The following is a 26,796-nucleotide window of genomic DNA, read 5'->3' on the forward strand; positions in this document are numbered from 1 at the left end:
CTCTCTCCTACTTTGGGCTGCAGAGCATGGCGGCACATATCAGGGTATGGTGCATGGAGAGACGCATGGTATGCTGTGTACACACAGTTTTGCCTGATGAACGAAACCGTGTTGCCATCATGATCCTTGCCGTCGGTTATCTCCTGGTTAATCGGATAATTCAGTCCGAGAAACAGAGAGCGTGTACTAAGGCTACTTACCAGCCCCCAGTCAAAAATTCCTGAAGGCCCAGAGAAGCTGGGATCCTGCTCAAAGACCTTGCAGTGACTGTGATTGTATTCCGTGAAACAACACGTCCGGTACGTGTGAACGATCATCCATCGTTCGCCGTCGTCTGATCGAGCCAGGAACCACCTGCAACTGCCATGCCGTTTTTCTTTGAAAGGTTCTGGGATTAGGAAGGGTAGGGACACCAGGCGGCCTACAACATCATATCAAGTTGGAGTCAAATAAAAAGGGCTCGTACTATAGTCAATCTTAAGAACAACATGTTATGAGCATAAATATTTTTTCAGTAAATGTTGACAGTAATATAAGCAAGCCATCATGATATCATAGGAAAGTAACATACTGCTGTAACAACCGTTTGTAGTGATGACTGGAGTAGGCCAGCAATACGTCCAGCCATAGAAGGAGTCGACAACGTAAATGAAGCCCTTGTGTTCAATGGGATCAGAGAACCATGGAGGATGTATGATTCTGCGATGGGCGTGCAGATTTATCCACTTACCGCAGTGACTATCAGATAGGCGAGACCGCGGTTGAAGAATGCAATTAGCCCGAAGTCTTTATAATTCACAGATCTTGTGGGCACTTGGCAGATTACAACCTTGAGCAATTCAAACTTGGTATCATGTTGGCTACTGTAAGATTCCGAGTATTCTGGGCTGCGATGCCAAAGCAGTGCAGTGTTAATCGAAGGAAGGGAGATCAATCGCCGGGTGTAGACCTCCACGAGCATCCAGCTACCGCGATCATCGACGAGCACCATTCAAGACGTGTTCATGCCGACCTAGTACATACCCTTAATGTAGTTGAGGGTGACGGGGATCGGATCGCAGTCAAGGGGGTTGATACTCACCACCCTACGATCATTATGCCGCGTGACACGCCATTTCTGAAGATCAGGCGGCATCAGCAAGCAAGGAGCTGGCTTAAAAAGCTCTGGCCTGAGGGCTTTGAGTAAACGGTACAGCCCCGACGAGCACGTGGCGAGCGGCATGGTATTGAGATTGTCCACATGCGAAACAGTGAGCTTGATTACCTCTGTGGGGAGCGAATTTCAGCCACTCTTTCGGCGGACGCTACTCGGTTCTGCCCTTGTTAGTGCTTGGGCTTCGGAAGAGGGAGGAGGCGCCTTAAGGGGGATGGAAGATGGACGATTATGTGCGGACAAAGATGGAGAAGCGAATATGTGTTGTGGGAAGTGGACAGGTGATGATGACAACAACACGCTGCTTGACTTACGATACGCATCCCAGCAGCGTAGGGTCATATCGATGCCAGACAACTTGCTTGAGTGATCACAGTACCAGTACTCCCTACAGTACCTACTACTATGCCCTAGTTTGCATATAGAGTAGTGGAGTAGGACTCTGCTCTACTACTAGCACCAGAGGAGTAGTATATTCTAATATAAAATAGTTACAAACTTCAATGCCCGAGCGTGGAACGACTACGAACCGCCATTAGTGCTAACTCCAATCCCCAGCAAACATTCGCTGGGAGAGATGGCAGTTGCACACGCCCGCGACACAGTTACAGTATGTGTGTAAGGGTGGCGGTTTTATCAAATACTATGGTTTAAAAACAAGCCACCGTCGGATGGAAATCTGACGGTTACGTGGGATTCGCCAGGATTGAGCTCGTGGTGAACAATCGCCAGATATCATTACTAAAAAAAGGTTAAAACACCCAGGGCTATAACTTGCACCGGCTGACCACTAACAACGATACTAACATAGTTGTAAAATGGTCAAAGACCATGTCTACGTGGTGTTTGGAATTATATGCAAACTAGCAAGATGCCCGTGCATTGCATGGAACATCAAGATGCATTTCTTTTTACAAAACACCTGTTGTGATTGACCCATGCAGGAGTAATCCCATGTGTAAAAACTAATGATATCTCGAGAATTTTATCAGAAAAATGGTATCTCGAGAATTTCATCGAAAAAATGATATCTCGAGAAAGATGAGAGATAAGGTGAGGAGGAGTGGGGCGTGCTGGTGACTGGTCGTCGGACTGGGCGGAGGCATGGGGATGGACGGTGATAACCCACAAGTATAGGGGATCACAACAGTTTTCGAGGGTAGAGTATTCAACCCAAATTTATTGTCGACACAAGGGGAGCCAAAGAATATTCTCAAGTATTACCAGTTGAGTTGTCAATTCAACCACACCTGGATAACTTAGTATCTGTAGCAAAGTATTTAGTAGCAAAGTAGTATGGAAGTAACGGTAACAGTAGCAAAAGTAATATTTTTGGGTTTTGTAGTGATTGTAACAGTAGCAACAGAAAAGTAAATAAGCGAAGAACAATATGTGAAAAGCTCGTAGGCATTGGATCGGTGACGGAGAATTAGGCCGGATGTGGTTCATTGTCGGAGTAAATGGCCACGGGTAGCCTAACCGACTGCCCCTGGTTCTTCTGAAAAAATTATCAGGCCTTTGGGCCTCCAAGCACTCCAAGCATTGGGCCGCCTTCCCTGGCCGGCTACCTCTGAAGCCGACTCCCGGAAGGCGACCCAGCCTCAGCAACCTCTCCCCAGGACAACTACGGGGTGGCCGACTCCGGGAAGCCGGCCAAGAAGAGCGCTGACTCCAAGAAGCCGGCCGAGACCACAACCACCAAAGCTACACCCACATAACGGTGACAAGACGGGGTGTGGCCACAGTGCGGCCCACTACCCCCAAGGCCCGAGGCAAGCATGGCCACAGGAGGCCGTACGGGATGGCCGTCTCCCGTTCGGCTCGGCACTGTAGCCATGCCAGCCTCAACGTCATCCACGACCGACTCCTGTACGGCCTGCGGGCGGCGGGCCCCTTCTGCCAGAGAGAGGCGCAAAGGCGGCCCGGCCTCCCCCAGTCAGCCGGGGGTGTAGCCGGCCCCCAGAAGCCGGCTACTCCCTTCCTCGAAGCAGGAGCCCCATTAAGAAGACAAGACGAGGTGAGGCTACAGTGAGAGCCCTCAAGGCGGCACACTGTAGCCACGCTTACCTCGACAAAGCCCTCGTCATTAGAGGCGAGGCTACAGTAAGTAGCCGCCGACAAGACCCTAGGCGGTGGGGCCGGCCTGTCAGCCAAGAGGCCGGCAGCCGGCGGGACCCACCAGTCGGCGGGCCCCAACAGCCGGCGGAGAAGCCGGCGAGTGTAGACACTGACGGCTGGGACCAGAGCCCAGCCGGATTACAATTGTACCCCTGGGGGGTAGGCCTATATAAACCCCCCGGAGCACCCACGCAAAGGGTTGGCTTCTGAACACAGCACACACACCATAGAGATAGAGAGAAGCAAGAGCTAGCCTTGTTCTTCTTCTCCCTTGAACCCAACAGCTCTAGGAGCGATTGTAGCTACCTTTCCTTGATCTAGTGATCATGCGGAGACCCCGCAGAGCAGGACTAGGGGTGTTATCTCCTCGGAGAGCCCCGAACCTGGGTAAGATCCGCCGGCGTGCATGTCTTTGCCTCATCCCGTTTCTAGGCACCGGCGATGTTTTATTGGCACCCACAATGATAAGCCATCCGTTGGCATATGTCGCACCAACCACCCGACATTTGGCGCCCACCGTGGGGTCAGGTGCACCGTCGTCCGGAGACCTGTTCTGGACGGGAACCCTCTTCCTCCCCCGCGAGCGCAGCCAGCCTGCTGCGCCCGATGGCGTTTGCCTCGACGCGCTGCAAGGCATCGACGACGCCTGCGCAGCGAGTTGCCTCGTCGATCTGCTCGGCGAGACTCGCATCTTCGACGAGCCTGCGTCCGACGCAGGCACAGACTACCCCGAGAGCCGCCTCGTCAGCCTCCTCGACCAGCTTCACGTCTCCAGCGAGCCTGCTGCAGATGTGGAGTCGGTCGGCTCCACCGACCCGATGCTTGTCGATTCCGACACAGCATCGCTTGACGCCTACCCCTCCGACGTGGTGGTCTTCGACGACCCCCTCCCTCGAGCTGACAGTGGCAGCAGCGCTGTCACCGAAGTGCTGGTCATCAGCCACGTCGCCAACTCAGGCGAGAACGCTCACGACGCCCTGCAAGCGGCGATGCACGACCTCTCCGTCCCCATCCCGGCCGATGCCGACGCCGAGACCCTGGAGGCACGCCGCCTCGCCCTCATCGCGGAGGGCCAGAAGATAGCCTCCATGGACGCCTCACCGAGGCCCACCAGCGCGAAGTCGACCGCGCCGCCTTCGGTACGCCGCCGCCTAGCGGCCCGAGCCGAGCCGGCTTCGTCCAGAAGCGCGGCGCGGCCGTCGCCAGCATGCTGGGGGCAGATCGCCCCATCTACGCCACCCCACTCGAGAATCTGCGAGCCGCTCAGGCGGCTGCAGAAGAGCTCAATGGGCTGGGAGCCGATGAGCTCCCCTACATGACAAGACGGATCCAACAGCTGATCGACGCAGCTACAGAACGGCACGAAGCGGCGCTCGTGCTGATAGTCATCCCCCGCGCCGAGAGCACGCCGCAACGTCCCGCTCGCCGACTGCGAGCGGCGCACGCCAGAAGAAAGACAAGGAGCCGGCTGCCGGCCGCAGCCGGACTCGCATCACCATCGAGCGCGACGCGGAGGGCCGCCCTCGAGCAGTAGAGCACCAAGGAAATTTGCCTCCTCCCCCGCCTCGAAGAGAAAGACGCCTCACTCCGCCGCCTATCACACACCCGACTCTTGGCGACCGACTCGGCCGCCGAGAAGGAGTCGGCGAGAACGACGCCCGCCACAGGATCGACCGCCTTGCTCGATCCTTGGCGTTAGAAGAAGAAGACGATGTCGGCCCGCCATGCTTTGGCCCCCGCATCCGCGACGAGCCCTTCCCCAAAGGGTTCTCGCTCTCCAGAGACACGCCCAAGTACAACGGCTCAGTGAAGCCGGAGGATTGGCTCATTGACTACTCCACGGCCGTCAGCATAGCCAACGGCAATCGGCGCGTCGCCGTGAAGTACGTCCCCCTCATGCTGCAAGGCACGGCGCGCACATGGCTCAATAGCCTCAAGCCCTACAGCATCAACAGTTGGCTGGACTTCACAGAAGTCTTCGCCCGCAACTTCACCAGCACCTACAAGCGGCCTCCCAAGCCTCGCCAGCTCTCCCTCTGCGTCCAAGGGCCCAACGAGTCAACCCGCGACTACCTCACGCGGTGGGCCGAGCTCCGCAACTCCTGCGAGGGGGTGCATGAGGTCCAGGCCATCGAGTACTTCACCGCCGGGTGCCGAGAGGGCACCCTCCTCAAGCACCGACTCCTTTGCGACGAGCCGGCTACCCTCAACGAGTTGCTGATCACCGCGGACAAATACGCCACAGCCGACTCCTCAATGAAGACCGAGCTGCGAGTAGACGCCTCTGGGAAGGTGATTGCTCCGGCTCCCAAGACGCCGGCTGGCGACCCCAATCGGCGCCCTTACCAGAACGATCACAAGCGCAAGGCCCCCATGCCGACTTCCACCAGTCGGCAGGTGGCCATAGTTGAAGACGAGCAGCCCGAAGAACGGCCCGCTCCCAAGAAGAAGGGTGGCAGGCCGGCTTGGCAGCCGTCTTTCTCCTACGAGCAAGCTCTCGACGCCCCTGCAAGTTCCACAGCGGCGCGAAGCCGTCCAACCACACAACTCGGAAATGCCATTGGCTCACCCGCATCACCAAGGGCGAGGGGATGTTGCCGCCTCCGCCTCCCGGTCCGCCGCCTCCAGCCCCCCAGCAGCCGGCGGCCCGGCCGGCAGTCGGCGCCATCCAAGACGAATTCCCCGAAGAGCATGCCGCCTACGTCGTCTTCACCAATCAAGCCGATGACAAGCGCAGTCGGCGCAGACAACATCAAGAAGTTAATGCAGTCGCCACTAGCACCCCCGAGTTCATGCATTGGTCAGAGAAGCCAATCAGCTGGAGCCAGGCCGACCACCCAGAGGTGATGCCCTCTCCTGGCTCCTATGCAATGGTCTTGGACGTCACCCTCGCAATAGAGAGGCGAGCTGCCAGATTTTCCCGCGTCCTGATAGACGGCGGAAGCAGTATCAACATACTGTACCGCGATACCATGGAAAAACTGAACATCAAAGCGAAGCAGCTCATGCCGAGTCGCACCGTCTTCCATGGTATCATCCCCGGCCTGTCTTGCTCCCCAATTGGCAAGATCAAAATGGATGTTCTCTTCGGAGACAAAGATCATTTCCGCCGAGAAGCAATATGGTTCGAGGTTGTGGATTTGGAGAGCCCCTATCATGCACTGCTTGGCCGACCTGCTCTGGCCAAGTTCATGGCTGTGCCCCACTACGCCTACCTAAAGATGAAGATGCCGAGCTCGAAGGGGATCATCACGGTGGCCGGCGACTACAAGAAGTCCATCGAGTGCGCCATGGCCAGTAGCCGGCTGGCCGAGTCCCTCGTGGTGGCAGAAGAGAAGAAGATGTTGGAACGAGTTGTGGCCATGGCCGGCAAGCAGCCGGCCTTGTCCCCCAACCCCAAGGATTGTGATGCGCAGGGCTCCTTCCAGCCTGCCAAAGAGATGAAGAAGATACCTTTGGACCCGGAGAACCCGGAGAGGTTCGCTGTCATCAGGGCGAACTTGGACAGTAAATAGGAAGGCGAGCTCGTCGACTTCCTCCGTGAGAATCGAGACATTTTTGCATGGTCCCCAAAGGACATGCCGGGTGTCCCGAAGGATTTCGCCGAGCAAAAGCTGCATGTCCGAGCTGATGCGAAGCGGGTCAAGCAACCCCTCCGCCGACTGTCAGAAGAGAAGCGAAGAATTGTGGGAGAAGAGATAGCCCGGCTCCTTGCCGCCGGCTTTATCATGGAAGTGTTCTTTCCAGAATGGCTTGCCAACCCAGTTCTGGTTTTGAAGAAGAATAATAAGTGGCGTATGTGTATAGACTACACCAGTCTGAACAAGGCCTGCCCAAAGGATCCGTTTGCTCTGCCACGGATTGACCAAGTGATAGACTCCACAGCCGGATGCAAGCTGTTGAGTTTTTTGGATGCGTACTCAGGGTACCATCAGATCAAGTTGGACCCAGCTGACCGCCTGAAGACTGCTTTCATCGCACCCTTTGGAGCTTTCTGCTACCTGACTATGACATTCGGCTTGAGAAATGTCGGTGCCACTTTTCAGCGTTGTATGCAGAAATGTCTCTTGAAACAACTCGGCAGAAATGCCCACGTCTATGTAGACGACATTGTGGTGAAGACAGAGAAGCGCGGCACCCTGCTGGAAGACCTGAAAGAAACATTCGCCAACTTGCGCCGATTCCAAATCAAGCTCAACCCCGAGAAGTGCGTGTTCGGAGTACCAGCCGGCCAGCTGCTAGGCTTCCTGGTCTCTGAACGCGGCATTGAGTGCAACCCCGTCAAGATCAAGGCCATCGAGAGGATGGAGATTCCCACCAAGCTGCGAGATGTGCAGAAGTTCACTGGCTGCTTAGCCTCCCTGAATCGTTTTATCAGCCGAGTAGAAGAGAAGGCTCTCCCCCTGTACCGACTCATGAAGAAGTCCACTCACTTCGAGTGGAACGACCAAGCCGACCAAGCCTTCCATGAGTTGAAGAAAATGCTGACCACTCCGCCTGTCCTGGCGGCGCCGACTGAGAAGGAGCCCATGCTCCTCTACATCGCCGCGACTAGCCGAGTCGTCAGCACTGTTGTTGTGGTCCAGCGCCCGGAGGAAGGCCGAGCCCAGCTAGTCCAGAGGCCGGTGTACTATCTCAGCGAAGTGCTATCCAGCTCAAAGCAAAACTACCCGCACTATCAGAAGATGTGCTATGGGGTGTACTTCGCTGCCAAGAAACCGAAGCCCTACTTCCAAGAGCACCCCATCATGGTCGTGTGCACCGCCCCGCTCGCCGAGATCATAGGCAGCCGGGATGCATCCGGCCGGGTGGCTAAATGGGCCATTGTATTGGCGCCCTACACAATCTTCTACCAACCCTGCACCGCCATCAAGTCGCAAGCATTGGCCGACTTCCTCGTCGACTGGGCCGAGACCCAGTACCTACCGCCGGCTCCCGACTCTACCCATTGGCGGATGCACTTTGACGGGTCCAAGATGCGCACCGGCTTGGGAGCCGGCATCGTCCTCACCTCTCCCAAAGGCGACAAGCTCAAGTACACGCTGCAGATCCACTTCGCCGCCTCCAACAACGTGGCCGAGTACGAGGCGCTCGTACATGGGCTCCGGCTAGCCAAAGAGCTTGGCATACGCCGGATCCTGTGTTACGGCGACTCAGACTTGGTGGTCCAGCAGTCGTCTGGCGACTGGGACGCCAAGGACGCGAACATGGCGAGCTATCGATTCCTCGTCCAGCAGATCAGCGGATACTTCGAAGGATGCGAGTTCCTCCACGTGCCAAGGGCCGACAACGACCAAGCAGATGCCCTAGCACGGATCGGCTCCACCCGACAGGCCATACCGACTGGCGTCTCCCTCCAGCGCCTCCTCAAGCCGTCCATCAAGCCGTCTCCAGAGTCGGATTCCATCTTCGTACCGCCTGCGCCAGATACAGCCGGATCCGACTGGAGAAATCCCGCAGGCGGCCCGGGGACTTCAGAACACGGCCCGGGGACTGCAGCAGTCGGCCCGGGGACTGCAACGACACAAGAAGCGGTGGCCGACTCCAACTCCACGCCACCCAACCCACCCACCCGAGTCATGGTGGCTACATTAACAGAAGAAGAAGTCACAGCTCCGTCATGGGCCCGGCCCATCCTCAAGTTCCTAGTCAGCAGAGAGCTGCCGGCTGATGAGATCTCAGCGAGACTGGTGCAACGACGAGCCGCAGCATATACAATAATCAACAGAGAGCTTGTGAAGCGCAGCGTCACTGGGGTCTTCCAGCGCTGTGTCGAGCCAGAAAAAGGAGTGGCAATCCTCAAAGACATCCACCAAGGCGAATGCGGCCATCACGCAGCCTCAAGATCACTCGTGGCCAAGGCTTTCCGCCATGGTTTCTTCTGGCCGACTGCCTTGGAGGATGCTAAAGAAATAGTCAAGAGCTGCAGAGGATGCCAAGTTTTTAGTTCCAAGCAACACCTGCCGGCTTCTGCCCTCAAGACCATTCCCCTCACCTGGCCTTTTGCCGTCTGGGGACTGGATATGGTGGGCCCTTTCAAGACAGCCCGCGGTGGCTTGACGCATCTACTTGTCGCTGTGGACAAGTTCACAAAGTGGATCGAAGCAAAGCCGATCAAGAAGCTGAACGGGCCGACTGCCGTGACATTCATCACTGACATCACTACTCGGTACGGCGTGCCGCACAGCATCATCACCGACAACGACACGAACTTCGCCAAAGGAGCACTGGCACGTTTCTGCGCGACGCAGGGCATCCGACTGGACTTAGCGTCCGTTGCCCACCCGCAGTCAAACGGCCAGGTCGAGCGAGCAAATGGACTCATCCTCTCCGGCATCAAGCCCCGGCTGGTTGTACCACTGGAGAGATCGGTCGGCTGCTGGCTCGACGAGCTGCCGGCTGTCCTCTGGAGTCTGCGCACTACACCCAACAAGTCAACCGGCTTCACTCCATTTTTCCTCGTGTACGGTGCCGAGGCTGTCATCCCAACAGACATCGAGTTCGACTCGCCTCGGATCACCATGTACACGGAGGAGGAGGCCAAAGAAGCAAGAGAAGACGGCATGGACCTACTGGAAGAAGGCCGGCTGCTAGCACTCAGCCGATCCGCCATCTACCAGCAAGGGCTGCGCCGCTACTACAACCGCAAGGTCAAGCCAAGATCCTTCCAAGAGGGCGACCTTGTGCTCCGGCTGATCCAGCGAACAGCCGGCCAGCACAAGCTCTCGGCCCCTTGGGAAGGCCCCTTCGTCGTCAGCAAGGCACTCGGCAACGACTCCTACTACTTGATCGACGCACAAAAACCAAGAGCACGCAAGAGAGAAGACTCCGGCAAGGAGTCGGAGCGACCATGGAACGCAAACCTCCTAAGACGATTTTACAGTTGAAAGCAGTATGTATCATACTACCCCTTTTGTATTAAGTACAAACCAACAGGCCCCCCGAACAGTACTCGGGGACTGCCTTTGATTATCTATGAATGACAAGCGTCATATCCATGAATGTATTATTACATTTGATTTCTTGTCTGGCACCGGGTTCGACTAGTCGGCCCGGGGACTGGCCGCCTTGAGCTATATTGAAAGTTCTACCTGAAGTCAGAAAAGTAGTGTGCCGGCTCCCGAGTCCCCTCTTGTTGAAAGTCGCAGCTCGAAGAACCGACTGTCCGACTAGCAAGAGGCAAGGCAGAAAGGATGCCCGCACGAAAAATGGCTAAGGAACAACGAACCTATATAGCAAAGAGACGGCCTCCAAACATGCCTGCCGACTGTCAGAACAGCCGGCTGGCCGGCTTCCTAAGCACTTAGCTTTAGTCCAGCAAAGCTAAAGTACTCCCCCCCCCAATTGGCCAAGCACTCCTCCAGCTACAGATTGCAGAGCAACTGTTGGACTGGGGAGGCGGCAACCACGGGAGGGCGGCAAAGGAAACAGCGAAAGGATAAAAAGCAAAGTACAAGGAAAGGCCAAACGCATGCATAAGTTTTATATACATGTAAAGGCCCCAACAGGCTGGCAACAGACATAAGTTCGAATACACCCAGTGGGTGGAATTGTGCAGACTTAACCAAACATTGTTCCAAAAGTAACAAGACAGGAAAATAAAAGATGGCAGACTAAGGCGCGGTGCGGAGGCCGAGCTGGTCGGTGAAGGCGGCCTCGCCGGCTGAAGGAGTGGCCGCCTAGCGGGTCCCGGCTTGATCACCACCAACGGCAGGCGACGCACTCGCTCGCGACGTAGTGCTGGAGGTGCGGTCAGGCTGAGGCTGGCCGGCTGCTCCACCAGCCGGCTCGGCGTCTTCACCTTCCTCCTCCTCTTCTTCACCCTCGTCGCTGGAGTCGATCTCCTCCACCGAATCTTCACCGTCCGCCGGGTTCAGCCCGAACCATTCCTCCGGCTGGGCGACACCGTTGTCGTCTACCTCGGGGGCGAAGACGCTGGTGTCGGTATAGTCGGCGATCGCCGAAGCCCGCCGGATGATAGCCGGCCGCGCCGGCTCCAGCTCCGTGTTGGCTTGCTGCCGCCAGGTAGCCAGTTGATCCAGGCTCAGGCCGGGATACCAGGCCTTGACGAACTCCAGCGCCCGCCTGGCGCCGGAGCGAGCCGTCGAGGCCTTCCAAGCTTCGAAGCGGCCGACTGCCACCTCCAGCCAGTCGGCAGTCTGACTGGGGGTGCGAGGAACCACTTGGCCGGGACAGAGGGTGGCCAAGACTTGCGCCCCGGCACGCTGAAGCCGACGGAGCAGTCGGTGAGCCGGCTGGATGCGGGCCTGGATCGCCAGGAGCTGCTCCTCCAGCGAGCGGCCGGCGGTTGGCGAGATCTCAAAGCCAGCCTGCCTTCGCGCTTGGCGACGGGCCTCGATGGTCTGGTTGGCGGCAGTAGAATAGCCAGGGAAATATTCTACGCAAGAAAGAAGAAGAAAAGGAGAAAAGAGCACCAAATCAGAAAAAGAGCCAAAGTGGCAGATGGCAAGAAAGGACGAAGAGGTAGGCGGCTTACCGTCAACCAGATCTTCGATCTGGCCATAGCCAGAGACCAGAGTCTGCCTGGCCTCAGCCCAGCCAGCCGCCTCCGTCTCGTACTCGGCCTGGAGAGTGGCTTCGCGATCCTGCATAGCCTTCAGTGCCGCCTTGTGGCCTTCCTCCTGGTCGGCCAACTTCTTGGCCAGGCGGTCGTGTTCCTGCACCAGGGCGGCGAGCTCGGCATCCTTGGCACGAAGGGCAGTCTGAGACTCTCCCAGCTATGCCCTCAGACTGGCGTTGGCCGCTGCAGAGACGGCAGAAAAAGAAAGAACGGTAAGAAGAAGTCGTCAAGGAAGATCCGACCCGACTGCTCAGCAGTCGGCCCGAATCTCGGGGACTACACCCAGTGGGTGCGCTGACGCGCCCCCACATGAGATAAAGAACAAAGCACGTACCTCGGCTCTCAGTAAGGTCGGCGGTCTTCTGGGTCAGCTCCCGAGCCTGGGAGTTGAAGGCGGCCGCACGAAGATTGTGGTAGTCCTGCAAGATAGACAGAAGTTCGAAGTAAGAGCAAGAATAGCAAAGACAAATCCACCAAGAAGTTCCAAGCCGCCTGCTCAGCAGCCGACTCGGAACTCGGGGACTACACCCAGTGGGTGCGCTGACGCGCCCCCACGGAAAAAACCAAGATCAAGAAGAAATCAAGATCAAGAAGAAATCAAAGTCAAGAAGAAGCAAGAGGGGAAGACTAACCCGGATGGCCGCCCACGTCGCGAGGAACTCGTCGGTGAACTGCCTCAGCGCCGCAGCTTGGCCCTGGAGCCGGGTCCGGACGTCCTGCGCAGCCACGTTCATCACGGCCGTCCCTCCGCCTGGCGTCCACCCCGAGGTAGCGCTGGCCGCCTCCGCATCCTGGGCTGACGAGCTGGAGCCCACGGACGGCTGCGGCTCCGACTCGGCTTTCTGTGGCTCCGACGCAGCCTTTCCCGCGCGCCGGCTTGGCGGCATCCGGACCGCCATCTCAGTCCTCGCGGCCGGCTCGCCCCCCGCCGACTGCGCAGGCGGTTGATTAGGCCGGCCGCCTTGAGCCGCCCCAGTTGGCGGGGTCGGCACCGGCGCTCTCTCCAGGATGATGACGTCGTCGTCTCTCCCCAGCCCTGGCTGGTCGCCGCTGGCTCCCTCTGGCGAGGGCTCCACGTCCCCAGGCGCCATGACGCGCAGCGGGGTGACCATCAAAACCTCCCCCCCCCGCCGCCGCCGCCGCAGCCTCTGCTTGGGCCCTGGCTGCGGCATCGGCGAGCGCCTTCGCCACCTCCTCCTCCCGTGCCGCCTGGGCGGCGGCCGCCTTCCGTGCCTCCGCCTCCCGCGCCTCCTGTTCCTCCCGCGCCTCCCGCGCGTTCCGTTCCGTCGCCGCCTGAAGCTCGGCGCGGGGGTCCACACGGCGGGTGGTGCTCCCAGACCCCCTCGGCGACTCGACGACGGAGGCAGCAGCCGCCCGCTCAAGCGACAACGGAGCTCTGATCATTGAAGAAAAAGACAAGGGCTCAGGAACCACCAGAGAAAAGAAAGAAAAAAGAGTATACGAAAGAAATTGAACTTACGCCGACACGGTCTGCGGTTGCTTCACCGTCTTGCGGAAGCAAGCCGCCTTCGCGGCCACCTCCTCCCGCCTGGTGGCTGCCGCCCCGCCCCTGGGTTTCTTCGTCCGGCTGCCGAACAAACCCTGGGCGGCGCGACGCTTTTGACCTCCGCCCCGAGCAGGCGGTGCAGCGGAGGAACCCGCGCCGCGTCCAGATGCCGGCTGGCGGCGCGGGGCGACTTCGGCCTCATCGTCGTCCGGCCAGTCGTCGAAGGTGACTCCGAGCCCGGAGCCGCCTGCTTTGCCGCCGGCTTGGCCATCGCCCGGCTCGATGTTGTCGTCCATACCGGCCGCCCCCAAGTCGGGGTCCTCCAGATCGTGTTCGGTCCGGTCTGGGACGAATCGACGCTCCGCGTCTGACCCGTCGGCCGGCCGAAGAAGAGAGCTCTGTCGAAAAACAAACCGACTAAGTTAGAGTCGGCCAAGAGGAACTCGGCGACAAAGCAAAGAGAAAGAAAAAGAGACAAGGAGAACATACCGTAGGCGGCGGATTGGCTCGGCTATATGGCTCCTTGCCGAACTGCCACTCTTCGGTGAGTTTGCAGTTCGCAAGGTAGTTCACCATATAGGCGACCTCCTCACGCGGCATCTCCTTGGTGCACATTTGGCTCGGATTGAGCTGGCCGCTCATCTGACAGATCAGATGAGGCCGGCTCTGGAGCGGAAGAACCCGGCGCGTGACGAATGCGGCCAGCAGGTCGGGCCCCGTTAAGCCCTCCGACTGGGTCAGCTCTCGCACTCGGGCGACGGCGGCGGACCCGGCCGGCGTCAGAGTCACGGCCCGGAAGGACCACTGGGGCCGCCTGCCCGCCGGTGGGCCGGCTACGTAAGCCGGCAGGTTGATGTAGTCGCCCCGCGGGGCGATGTTCCGCACGTAGAAGTACGATTTTTGCCACTTCTTCACCGATTAGATCAGCGTGATGACGGGGAAGGGGTTATCGGCGACCGACCTCCGCGACGCGATGAAGGCGCCAGTCTGAGCCGGCACGCCCTGCATGCGCGTGCCCAGCTTGGACTGGAAGAACTCCCCCCAGAGCTCGAGGGTGGGGAGGACGCCGAGGTAGCCCTCGCACAGGGTGACGAAGGCTGATAGCAGCACCACCGCGTTTGGGGTGAGGTGGTGCGGCTGGAGCTGGTAGAAATCGAGCCAGGAGCGGAAGAAGGCGCTCACTGGCAGGCCGATGCCGCGCAAGAAGTGCGAGCGGAAGACCACCCGCTCGCCCTCCCGCGGCTCTGGCGTAATTTCCCTCGCCGGTGCGAGGCGGACCTCCACCTTGTCCGCGCCGGGCAGCCGTTGCGTCTGGCGGAGGAACTCGACGTGATCTTCGTGGACATTGGAGCCGTCCCAATCCCCGCCGTACTGCTCCGTGGCGGGAGGCATGGTGAGAACAAGTGCGGCGACGGAGGAGCGAGTAGTGGAAGAGCGCGGCGGCGAGGCGCTGTCGCGAGAAACGGCGAGCGAAGAAGATGGTGGAAGTAGGAGGAGCGTGCGAGGGCCTGCCGCCCTCCACCTCCCCCTACTTATAGCTCCGCGAGGCGAGGCCGGGGAGGCCGGACGTGGGGGGGACGTGGGATTAACTGCACCCATTCCCCCGACGCACCGCGATTATTGCGCCCTAAAGGCGGGCCGAAACTGCCACAAGGAGACGTGCGGGCGGTTTCGGGATGCAAAGAATCCGCGCCTGGGCCCGGGCGCGGACGTGGCGGGCCCCCACCCTGCGGCGACGTCCCGTTGCGCGCGTGGGCTAGCAGGCTTTCTAGCCAAGGTAGGCCACGTGGTTCGCAGACGGCAAGTGGCCGGCCCGCGGCCCGGTGCACACACTAGCGAGCTCCCGCCCTCCGACTCCGGAGTTTTTGACCAAGGCGGCACGCCTAACCAAAGCCGGCTCCCAGCTGCCGACTTGTCAAGATAGGAAGCTGATCGAGCTTCTCAACCCCTATTCCACCTCGAAGCCCAATCAGCTTCGGGGACTACTGTCGGAGTAAATGGCCACGGGTAGCCTAACCGACTGCCCCTGGTTCTTCTGAAAAAATTATCAGGCCTTTGGGCCTCCAAGCACTCCAAGCATTGGGCCGCCTTCCCTAGCCGGCTACCTCTAAAGCCGACTCCCGGAAGGCGACCCAGCCTCAGCAACCTCTCCCCAGGACAACTACGGGGTGGCCGACTCCGGGAAGCCGGCCAAGAAGAGCGCCGACTCCAAGAAGCCGGCCGAGACCACAACCACCAAAGCTACACCCACATAACGGTGACAAGACGGGGTGTGGCCACAGTGCGGCCCACTACCCCCAAGGCCCGAGGCAGGCATGGCCACAAGAGGCCGTACGGGATGGCCGTCTCCCGTTCGGCTCGGCACTGTAGCCATGCCAGCCTCAACGTCATCGACGACCGACTCCTGTACGGCCTGCGGGCGGCGGGCCCCTTCTGCCAGAGAGAGGCGCAAAGGCGGCCCGGCCTCCCCCAGTCGGCCGGGGGTGTAGCCGGCCCCCAGAAGCCGGCTACTCCCTTCCTCGAAGCAGGAGCCCCATTAAGAAGACAAGACGAGGTGAGGCTACAGTGAGAGCCCTCAAGGCGGCACACTGTAGCCACGCTTACCTCGACAAAGCCCTCGTCATTAGAGGCGAGGCTACAGTAAGCAGCCACTGACAAGACCCTAGGCGGTGGGGCCGGCCTGTCGGCCAAGAGGCCGGCAGCCGGCGGGACCCACCAGTCGGCGGGCCCCAACAGCCGGCGGAGAAGCCGGCGAGTGTAGACACTGACGGCTGGGACCAGAGCCCAGCCGGATTACAATTGTACCCCCGGGGGGTAGGCCTATATAAACCCCCCGGAGCACCCACGCAAAGGGTTGGCTTCTGAACACAGCACACACACCATAGAGATAGAGAGAAGCAAGAGCTAGCCTTGTTCTTCTTCTCCCTTGAACCCAACAGCTCTAGGAGCGATTGTAGCTACCTTTCCTTGATCTAGTGATCATGCGGAGACCCCGCAGAGCAGGACTAGGGGTGTTATCTCCTCGGAGAGCCCCGAACCTGGGTAAGATCCGCCGGCGTGCATGTCTTCGCCTCATCCCGTTTCCAGGCACCGGCGATGTTTTATTGGCACCCACAATGATAAGCCATCCGTTGGCATATCTCGCACCAACCACCCGACATTCATCATGTAACAGTCATAACATAGGGTGACACAGAACTAGCTCCAATTCATCAATGTAATGTAGGCATGTATTCCGAATATAGTCATACGTGCTTATGGAAAAGAACTTGCATGACATCTTTTGTCCTACCCTCCCGTGGCAGCGGGGTCCTAGCGGAAACTAAGGGATATTAAGGCCTCCTTTTAATAGAGTACCAGACCAAAGCATTAACACATAGTGAATACATGAACTCCTCAAACTATGGTCATCACCGGGAGTGGTCCCGATTATTGTCACTTCGGGATTGCCGGATCATAACACATAGTAGGTGACTATAGACTTGCAAGATAGGATCAAGAACTCACATATATTCATGAAAACATAATAGGTTCATTTCTGAAATCATGGCACTCGGGCCCTAGTGACAAGCATTAAGCATAGCAAAGTCATAGCAACATCAATCTCAGAACATAGTGGATACTAGGGATCAAACCCTAACAAAACTAACTCGATTACATGATAAATCTCATCCAACCCATCACCATCCAGCAAGCCTACGATGGAATTACTCACGCACGGCGGTGAGCATCATGAAATTGGTGATGGAGGATGGTTGATTATGATGACGGCGACGGATCCCCCTCTCCGGAGCCCCGAACGGACTCCAGATCAGCCCTCCCGAGAGAGTTTAGGGCTTGGCGTCGGCTCCGTATTGTAAAACGTGATGAATCTTTCTTTCTGATTTTTTCTCCCCGAACACGAATATATGGAGTTGGAGTTGAGGTCGGTGGAGCTCCAGGGGGCCCACGAGGCAGGGGGCGTGCCCAGGGGGGCAGGTGCGCCCCCCACCCTCGTGGAAAGGGTGTGGGCCCCCTGGCCTTAATTCTTTCGTCAATATTTTTTATTATTTCAAAAAATAATCTCCGTGAAGTTTCAGGTCATTCCGGGAACTTTTGTTTCTGCACAAAGATAACACCATGGCAATTCTGCTGAAAATAACGTGAGTCCGAGTTAGTTCCATTCAAATCATGCAAGTTAGAGTCCAAAACAAGGGCAAAAGTGTTTGGAAAAGTAGATACGACGGAGACGTATCAACTCCCCCAAGCTTAAACCTTCGCTTGTCCTCAAGCAATTCAGTTGACAAACTGAAAGTGATAAAGAAAAACTTTTACAAACTCTGTTTGCTCTTATTGTTGTAAATATGTAAAGCCAACATTCAAGTTTTCAGCAAAGTTTATGAACTAACCATATTCACAATAACTCTCAGGTCTCATGTTTACTCATATCAATGGCATAATCAACTAGCGAGCAATAATAATAAATCTTGGATGACAACACTTTCTCAAAACAATCATAATATGGTAGAACAAGATGGTATCTCGCTAGCCCTTTCTGAGATCGCAAAACATAAATGCAGAGCACCTTTAAAGATTAAGGACTGACTAAACATTGTAATTCATGGTAAAAGAGATCCACTCATAGTCATACCCAATATAAATCTTTACCTACTAATAAACCAGCTATTGCTTCTGGTCGTACGTCGTCGACGATTTTGCAAAATAGTCCCTGTGTTTTTTATATACCCAATATAAATGCAAAGCACCTTTAAAGATTAAGGACTGACTAAACATTGTAATTCATGGTAAAAGAGATCCACTCATAGTCATACCCAATATAAATCTTTACCTACTAATAAACCAGCTATTGCGTGTGGTTGTACGTCGTCGACGATTTTGCAAAATAGTCCCTGTGTTTTTTAGTAATTGAACCCGCAGTCCCTCTTTAAGTGGATGTGAGAAAACGTTTTGTTTTTTTACAAAAAAACCCCGTGTTTGTAAGAATTCAACCCGCGATTCCTTCCTCAGTTTCATCTTATCCACACACTCCCTCTTACTTTCCAGCCGCGGCGGAGCAGGAGAAGTTGGGGGCGGAGCAGGAGCGGGGAGGGCGAGAAGGAGAGTAGCAGCGAGTGCGGGAGCAGGCGCCCAGAGACGGAGAGCGAGGAGAGGAGCAGGTCGAGCGGGAAGCAGAGGCGGTGGCGCTGGAGGAAGGGGAGCAGTGCGAAGGCGAGCGGCAGGGACATGTCGCTGGCGGCGAGGCCCCGGTGCAGAGCGTGCCACTCGTGCGAGGTGCGACGGCACGGCGGAGTAGGACGCGGCGAGGCGACGCTTGGGAGCTGGCATGGAGGGTGGAGGAGACGGCGAGGTGAGAGAGGCGATGGAGGAGGGGTCGGAGAGGTAGGCAAGCAGTGGCTCGAAGTCATAGCGGCTGGCGGGGCCGGCGGCGGAGACGGAGACCGAGGAGGTGGTGCAGCTGGGTATGGGGAGGCGGAGGCGCTGGCGCTGGTGGCTGTCTGCCGCTGCCAGTCCTCTCCGGGCTCCTCCGCCGTATCCTTCTCAATCTCCGATGTTTTTCTCCCGTGTCGTGATTTGGATGGACAATTGGAGGTCGTGTCCTTGTCCAACACCAAGCAATGGAGTGCCCGACCCGGATTTCAGTTGCCTGCTATAAGAATGAAGGGCCCTCGGCCAGAATCTCCATCAGGTTGCGTCCTTGTACCATAAGCTCCATCAAAGTCCGTTGCAATTTTCGACGAAACGTCCAATGTCGTCGCCGAGTTCACCGGAGGAAGAAGCGCCGAGTTCGCCGGAGGAACAAGAACATCCGTCCATCCGTCCAATGTAGCCTGACTCGGCTACACCAGAGGTTTGTATCCCCTTGATATTCACTGGATGGAATCCCATGTTTTACATATAATTCTATCCCCTGGCTCTGTATGCGATTCTGTTCTTACTTCAGTTATGAAATAGCTTTGTAGTTTTATGTGGTGAAAGTTTTAGAGGCTGTTGATAGCTTTCGAAAGGTACTAAGTTTGTGCAATTCAGCATAATGATTATGAAGACATCGCCAAATAACAGTTCCGTTGTTCTAGGATTTTCAGTCCAAGCAGATTTATGTTTTGCAAGAATTAATGGCGACTTTAGTTTAGCCTGGCTGGATTAAGGGACAATACTTAATTTTGTGTTGTAGTATATATGTACTTTGTTGTTTGCTCAACGAATTATATTATATCAATATCAATAAGCCGACATTGTTCAGGCCTTATTTTTTAGCTATCCCCTTGACCCCTGTTTCAGTTATTTTTCTGTCCCCTGTCTTGCTGGCGAGCCCGTGCGTGGCTACTGTTGTTGCTCGCGCGCCCGTACGCGTCCCTGATCCTACCTAATTATTCATCGCCAAGGATGAGACGATTTTAGTTGCCATGGATCATATAGATAGGCCCTGTCCATCTTGATCTCGATTGAATCTGATTGGATGAGCATGAATTATTTGGTTCTGCAGTCCAGGTAAAAATATGCCACACAAGCTGGCTTTTGTCTGTAGAATAAGCATAATTTTTAACTGCCATGAGCGCGTCTACTAGATCGATTTGTGTTAAACAAACTTACTTGGTTAAGTGCAGGAATGTCTAGCGAATTATATTCAGGAACCTTTTGACTTTTCAATCCTCGCAAATAACCTTGCTAAGTTAAACTCATAATTACCTCGCTCTTGTACGAGATAATAGTATGGAGTAGAACCATATGCATCTTGATCTGGATTGAATCTGATTGGGTGAGCATGAATATTCGGTTCTGGAGTGCAGGTCGAAAGACACATGCTGGTTTTTGTCTGGCCAGTTATATTCAGCAACTTTTCTGACCTGTCAATCCTCGCAAAAGAACCTTGCTAAACTTACAATTACTTCTCTTGTGCCAGATAACACTATGAAGTAGAGCCATATGTTGCTGGTGACTGAAATTGGTTCTGTCGTAATTGGCTGATTGCTTCAGTTTATCAGTCTAGCTAAGAGTTTGTTTTCTGCGAATGGTTTAGCATGGCTGAGTAATATGTGTTTACTTCACTAATTCATAAGAATTATTTTCTCTTGCCAGCTTCAGCTGCAGCAGCATCTTGCCTGCATCATATATTTTGTATTATGTTATTGTGGTCATGCTGATTCTGAATTTCTCCGTACTGCCGACTTTGCCGGAATTACGTCCGCCTGTGTAGCCAAGGTACGTGGTTCAAACTGCTCAAGCAGTATTGATTTGGAGTTGTTTTGGTCAAGCGTCTAAACTAAACCATGCTACTGCACAGTAGCCAAAATTCAGTCTAAACTGAACCATGCTACGACACAGCAGCCAAAATTCAATCAGTTTGTTCTCCTGTGATCAGAAGCGGCTAAACTGAACCATGATACTATGCAATAGCCCAAAGTTTGACTAATAGATATGAGTATCATCATATAATTTTTGTTTGATATTTCAAGAATAAGTAATAGGTAACCAGCAATGTTGTTTGCAGTGTGACAGATGTCGCTGATAAGTTCCAGTACCACTTCCTGTGATGCAGTATTGTTTGCTTTTTAAAGTTTTTAATATTCTTTGCTAAAGCCGAGCTTGCTTCTCATATACTTGTTTGTGAACAGTTCCTACATCACTAGAACCAAAATTCAGCAGAGTGAATGAGACGTAGTAAAGCTAATAGTGTCTGCAGGATTATTTCCTACATCCAGAAAAGGGAAATATCCTTAGAAGACAGCAGTTGAAATGGCGTCGAATAGCTTTCATTTTGTAGTTCTAAAAGTGTGCTGCACAATGCTATTTTGTTAATTGCGCCCTATTCAATCAAAACCTGAAAATTCCTATTTATCATTAATAAATCATGTTGTTGCTACTTTGTTAATAAATCATGCGCTTCTTAATTCTTTGTGTACGGCTTGCTGTCAAAACACTAAACATAACTTTTTTTGATTAATTCAGTCAAGCCATCCTTATTGTTCTGTAATGTGCGAAACTCATAACTTTTTCTGATGCATTCTTCAGGTTGAGAACTGATGATGGACGACGTAAAAACTGTTAAAGAGGAGATTAAAGGATGGAAGATGGCAGCAGAGGAGGCTGAAGCTGGTAGATCAATTGAGCAAGAGTACCTCACTCATGTGCATTTATAATTAGCTTTTCCAAATTAATAGATAGTTTCTGTCAAGATTAATACATGTTGTTTGATTCACTGTTTGATTGAAGTCCATATTTGATTACACGTTCACACAATTTGCAATGTTGTTTCAACAAACTAACAGTGTGAGGTTTAACTTCTTTTTATTGCAGAAAATGGATGACAACACTTAATCGATCATTGTTGAGGATTTTGAAACCTGACCTTCATAAAGAAAGCAAAATGTTCTGAATCGGGTGTTTTGAAATGGAGGTTTAACTTTATTTGTAAGGCCCGCTCGGTACATCCACCCTGAGGCATCACCATCTACATGGTGGAAGAGGTTCGACACTGTGGACATCAGCGGCGATGTTGTTTCCAATACGCAGAAAGTGCACGACTTCGGTGAGGGTGCGCAAGGTTTCTGCATGTCCCTCAAGTTCCTGCCCCCATACCGTCGCTCTCGCCAACCACAGCCGGAAGCTTGGAACCACGGCCTGCTCTAAACGAGTCTCCATCTGATGTATGGTACTTTGCCAAGGTAAATTTAGTTATTTTCATACATCTTCAGAATTGAGCATAGTTGATGTTTATGTTCAATTGATGTTGATTAATGTATATCTTTTGATTATTTATAGAGAAATACCGAATTCTTAGTCCAGTGGTAGAAGGTGTATGTCAGGTCTTACCGTCTTAGGCTCCTAGCTCATCTTGCTTTAATCTGAAATCATATCAGGTCAAGGAGTAGCTTCCCGCAAAAAAAAGGGTTCAAGGAGTAGCACTAGCACCTCTGAAGCAGCAACAAAAGGATCAAAACCACATTCTTCAGCATCCTACTCGGCAAAAAAAAAAAAAGGCGAAAAGACTGACTTCCAGAAAAAAACATGAAGAATTCTTCCAAGCACCAGACTGAGACAGATTCCTTGAGACGTGCGCTTGATAATATCAGGTGGTCAGGTTCTTTTCTAAGTTGAGGTAGGGTTGCCTCTTCAATCTGTGATATTCAAATGAGAGGGAAAATGAATATATAGAGGAATATAATTAGAATACATTATTAACAACCTCCAAATTTTTATCATGTCTCATGGCCAGTTCAATACTTCTTTCTTAATGCAACGACTGATATATGGTTGTTTTCCATGGCTATGTTAGTAAACTTTTATGCAAATTTATATTACTCTCTTATTCTCTAATGATTATAATGGGATGCTCATTTGAACAGATTTAATATGCACTAGGAGCTCTCAAAAGAAAAAAAATGTATGAGCAAATTTATATATCGTAACACTGGTATTTGTATCGCAAATAAGATTTGTAATCTTCATCACTTTAGCTCTTAATATGTTGTCATTCATTGCAACTACATCACACACGCATGGAGGGACAGAGAATATAAGTCGCGACACGGGTGGGATGCCATGTTGAAATAGAGAATGTAGACCGAGTGTGCAAGGTGGTCTTACGTCACGCTTACTGGGTCAGAAGCGTGTGATGTTTTTTCTCCCATTGCAACGTTGGTGCTGGGTGGTGGCTGTTGGGCGCATGAGAAGGATGATGCAGGCAGAGTGCTAGGTCGATGTATGGAGAATTTAAGAACTGAGTGGTGGAAAGGGAATTCTCGATTGGATTGAGTGCCTGTTGCTACTGCTTTTCTTAAACGATGCGATGTCACTGCTGCTAGATGTCGATCTCCTTTTTTTTTGCGTAGAGCTCGATGTCGATCTCTGCTAGCATACAATTTACTTCGCTGCTGTTTAAGCCTGCCATATCTTAATATTAATTATGAATACATTAGTAGTTTCAGTACTTAAAAGACGTGTGACTGGAATATTGGAAAGATTTGTTCAAATAAATATTGAAAAGAAATGCTATTTCTTAAGGGAAAACATATTTTGGGCTCACCTATGGACTACTTGATCATCAATATATTCCTAGAGTCTGGATGTTCCTCATGCCGTTGATGAGATAGAGAGGAGGGACGGACGAAGAGTTGAGAGAGTACGACAATGGTGCATCCTGCTCGAACTGGGTCTGGAAGAGGGGTTGCGTCCTATTTCGTGTCATGTCATCTCCCCCTCTGTCATATCATCTCACCCGCAACTCTGCATGTCCTAATCCTGATCCTATTCGAGCCCTCATGATGGTGAAGGGAAGTAGCCGTAACTCTTTACTAATGGGTTGTCTTATCTTTGAAGTGGTGAAGTATAAAATATGAATTCATGATAAGACGAGGAAGAATACAACAGATTGAGAGATAGAGCTCAGTATTTCACCATGATAGATAAACTCTTAAATATCACGCAAACCCTGAAATTTACTTCATACCTGTTGCAACGCACGGGTTCTTTTGCTAAACCGTTAACTTTTATTAAAAATAAGGAAATTCCCACTTTTAATTATATTATCAACATGTATTTGAAATGGATATAAAAATGATGCACAACGGCACATTTAGCAGGTTATGCCATTTTACCGCCCGGTGCAACGCACGGGCATTTGTACTAGTTAATAGTAATGGATGCAAATGACAGCGGTGCTCTCCAGCTGGTGCTTTTTAATAAGAGGGTGATGACTCAACATAAAAGTAAATAGATAGGCCCTTCACAGAGGGAAGCAGGGATTAGTAGAGATGCCAGAGCTCGATTTTGAAATAGAGATAAATAATATTTTGAGCGGTATACTTTCATTGTCAACATAACAACCAAGAGATAGCGATATCTTCCATGCTACACACATTATAGACGGTTCCCAAACAGAATGGTAAAGTTTATACTCCCCCTCCACCAACAAGCATCAAACCATGGCTTGCTAGAAACAACGAGTGCCTGCAACTAACAACAGTCCCAGGGGAGTTTTGTTTGCAATTATTTTGATTTGATTTGCATAAAGCATGGGACTGGGCATCCTGGTGACCAGCCATTTTCACGTGAGTGAGGAGCGGAGTCCACTCCTCTTGAGAATAACCCGCCTAACATGGAAGATACAGACAGTCCTAGTTGATACATGAGCTATTCGAGCATACAAAACAGAATTTCATTTGAAGGTTTAGAGTTTGGCACATACAAATTTACTTGGAACGGCAGGTAAATACCGCATATAGGAAAGTATGGTGGACTCATATGGCATAACTTTGGGGTTTAAGGAATTGGATGCACAAGCAGTATTCCCTCTTAGTACAAGTGAAGGCTTGAAAGAGACTGGGAAGCGACCAACTAGAGAGCGACAACAGTCGTGAACATGCATCAAAATTAATGAACATCGAGTGCAAGCATAAGTAGGATATAATCCACCATGAACATAAATATCGTGAAGGCTATGTTGATTTGTTTCAACTACATGTGTCAGCATGTGCCAAGTCAAGTCACTTGAATCATTCAAAGGAGGATACCACCCCATCATACCACATCACAACCATTTTAATAGCATCTTGGCACGCAAGGTAAACCATTATAAGCTCCTAGCTAATTAAGCATGGCATAAGTAACTATAATCTCTAGTTGTCATTGCAAACATGTTTATTTATAATAGGCTGAATCAGGAACGATGAACTAATCCTATTTACAAAAACAAGAGAGGTCGAGTTCATACCGACTTCTCTCATCTCAATCAGTCCATCATATATCGTCATAATTGCCTTTCACTTGCACGACCGAACGATGTGAATAATAATAATAGTGCACGTGCATTGGACTAAGCTGGAATCTGCGAGCATTCAATAAACAAGAGAAGACAAGGCAATATGGGCTCTTTGTTAAATCAACAATAATGCATATAAGAGCCACTTCAACATTTTCATTATGGTCTTCTCCTATCGACCCCCAAAGAAAAAAAGGAAACAAAATTATTACACGGGAAAGCTCCCAACAAGCAAAAGAAGAACAGGAAATATTTTTGGGTTTTCTTTTAATTATTACTACTACAGGCAAGAAAGTAAACTAGCTAAACGCTAGAACTAATTTTTTTGGTTTTCTTAAGATTTTTCAAACACACAAGAAGAAAGCAAGAAAAAAAAACTAGCATGGATATTACAATGAAAAAGTATGAGCACCGACAACTAGCAGTGAGTGTGTAAACATAAATGTAATGTCGGTGAGAGATACGTACTCCCCCAAGCTTAGGCTTTTGGCCTAAGTTGGTCTATTGCCACGGCTGGCCTGGCGGATATCCAAAGTTATAGCTGGGGTCGTACTGAGATGCAGCAGTTATTGCATCATGGGCTGCAGCTTGGAGGCGAGCTATCTCAGCCCTCCTCTCGTACTCGTTCGCCTCCTCCCTGGTTATGAAATATCTCCCTTTCGCCTGAAAGTCAAAGAAAGTAGGAGCAGGGAGAGCGACGTGATAGGTGCGTCGTCTGTCAAAGATTAGTCGGTACTGGAGGAACTGACCGTTCCCCTCAACAAAACGATGACGAACCATAGCCTCATAATCTAAATAAACAGGAGGCAACTCAATATCATACTCACGTATGGGTATATTAAGAAAATTAGCTAAACGGGCTGGATAAATTCCATCAAAGAAATCTCCATTAAATCTATTATTATGCAACCTACGTGCAACAATGGCTCCCAAATTATAATGTTTATCTCCTAATACAGCACTCCTGAGAACACTGAGGTCGGGGACACACATGTGGCATGCTTCATCCTTACCATTTATGCACCTACCTATGAAGAGAGCAAAATAATGTATAGCAGGAAAATGAATGCTCCCTATGGTGACACACAAATTTGCAATGCATAAAGCACTAGAACAAAAACTAATTGGACCACTGGAGGAGTCACATACCAAGGAACAATCCCCCAAAGCAGTTTTGTGAGAGGTGCTTTGAGCAAGGAGATCGAAAATCGCAGCAAAATGAGCTAGAACTTGTGCTTGAGCTGGTTGGTGATTTTTTTTGGGAGGAAGAAGGAGTGTGTGAGTGCAGGAATAAGTGGAGGGGAGCCACCATGGGCCACAAGGCAGGGGGGCGCGCCCTGGACCCTCGTGGCCAGGTCTTTGCTCCCCCTGCTGTGTTCTCAGTGCCAGATATTCTCAAATATTCCACAAAAAAAATCATATTTCATTTTCGGGGTATTTTTTATTGCACGGATAATTAAGAAAACTGACAGAAAATACTATTTTTGCTTTATTTCAACTAAATAACAGAAAGTAAAAGGAGGGTACAGAAGGTTGTGCCTTCTAACTTCATCCATCTCATGCTCATCAAAAGGAATTCACTAACAAGGTTGATCAGGTCTTGTTAACAAACTCATTCCGAAGCGCATGAAACCGGAGAAATTTCGAATAACACTATGTTACCTCAACGGGGATATGCA

At 52.5% G+C, this 26,796-nt stretch overlaps 1 long non-coding RNA gene across 5 annotated transcripts; it reads left to right on the forward strand.

The window, feature by feature from the left end:
• Positions 1-18,404: 18,404 nt before the first annotated feature.
• On the forward strand, positions 18,405-22,621 carry LOC109734395 (uncharacterized). 5 transcript variants are annotated; one of them, XR_012181517.1, is made up of 5 exons: positions 18,405-19,207; positions 20,437-20,559; positions 21,370-21,472; positions 21,655-22,022; positions 22,218-22,621. It is a non-coding gene; the product is annotated as an uncharacterized lncRNA (long non-coding RNA). The 5 variants fall into 5 exon arrangements; XR_012181518.1 differs by having other exon boundaries at positions 21,370-21,453; XR_002225851.4 differs by lacking the exon at positions 18,405-19,207 and having other exon boundaries at positions 19,350-20,559.
• Positions 22,622-26,796: the final 4,175 nt, after the last annotated feature.

The sequence above is a fragment of the Aegilops tauschii genome, chromosome 4, assembly GCF_002575655.3.
Source record: "Aegilops tauschii subsp. strangulata cultivar AL8/78 chromosome 4, Aet v6.0, whole genome shotgun sequence".
NCBI lineage: Eukaryota > Viridiplantae > Streptophyta > Magnoliopsida > Poales > Poaceae > Aegilops > Aegilops tauschii.